Here is a 1456-nt window from a genome sequence, read left to right as displayed (position 1 = left end):
ATGACAACGGCCTCTCCAGCGCAGCGAATCGGAACAGTCGAGCAGGTCGATGAAATCACCGCGGAGGAAGCGTAGCTGGGAGGGGTGGTGGGGGGTGAAGTCAAACAGAGCATGGGCGTGGTGGGGGTGCTGGAGGGGGGGTCCAGGAGAGGGTTAGAACAATGATGTATACAAACCCTGCTGATGCTATGCACTTCTCAGACCAGGCTAGTACTGTTCAGACCAGGCTAGTACTGTTCAGACCAGCCTAGTACTGTTCAGACCAGGCTAGTACTGTTCAGACCAGGCTAGTACTGTTTAGACCAGGCTAGTACTGTTCAGACCAGGCTAGTAATGTTTAGACCAGGCTAGTTCAGACTACTGTTCAGACCAGGCTAGTACTGTTCAGACCAGGCTAGTAATGTTCAGACCAGGCTAGTAATGTTCCAGACCAGACCAGGCTAGTACTGTTCAGACCAGGCTAGTACTGTTCAGACCAGGCTAGTACTGTTCAGACCAGCTAGTACTGTTCAGACCAGCCTAGTACTGTTTAGACCAGGCTAGTACTGTTCAGACCAGGCTAGTACTGTTCAGACCAGGCTAGTACTGATTAGACCAGGCTAGTACTGTTCAGACCAGCCTAGTACTGTTTAGACCAGGCTAGTACTGTTCAGACCAGCCTAGTACTGTAATGTTCAGACCAGGCTAGTACTGTTCAGACCAGGCTAGTACTGTTTAGACCAGGCTAGTACTGTTTAGACCAGGCTAGTACTGTTTAGACCAGGCTAGTACTGTTTAGACCAGGCTAGTACTGTTCAGACCAGCCTAGTACTGTTCAGACCAGGCTAGTAATGTTCAGACCAGGCTAGTACTGTTGTTTAGACCAGGCTAGTACTGTTTAGACCAGGCTAGTACTGTTTAGACCAGGCTAGTACTGTTCAGACCAGGCTAGTACTGTTCAGACCAGGCTAGTACTGTTCAGACCAGGCTAGTACTGTTCAGACCAGGCTAGTACTGTTTAGACCAGGCTAGTACTGTTTAGACCAGGCTAGTACTGTTCAGACCAGGCTAGTACTGTTCAGACCAGGCTAGTACTGTTCAGACCAGGCTAGTACTGTTTAGACCAGGCTAGTACTGTTTAGACCAGGCTAGTACTGTTCAGACCAGGCTAGTACTGTTCAGACCAGGCTAGTACTGTTCAGACCAGGCTAGTACTGTTCAGACCAGGCTAGTAATGTTCAGACCAGGCTAGTACTGTTCAGACCAGGCTAGTACTGTTCAGACCAGGCTAGTACTGTTTAGACCAGCCTAGTACTGTTCAGACCAGGCTAGTACTGTTCAGACCAGGCTAGTAATGTTCAGACCAGGCTAGTACTGTTTAGACCAGGCTAGTACTGTTCAGACCAGGCTAGTACTGTTCAGACCAGGCTAGTACTGTTCAGACCAGGCTAGTACTGGCTAGTACTGTTCAGACCAG

The sequence above is a fragment of the Oncorhynchus tshawytscha genome, unplaced genomic scaffold, assembly GCF_018296145.1.
Source record: "Oncorhynchus tshawytscha isolate Ot180627B unplaced genomic scaffold, Otsh_v2.0 Un_contig_3245_pilon_pilon, whole genome shotgun sequence".
NCBI lineage: Eukaryota > Metazoa > Chordata > Actinopteri > Salmoniformes > Salmonidae > Oncorhynchus > Oncorhynchus tshawytscha.
Note: the sequence above shows the minus strand (reverse complement) of the source record.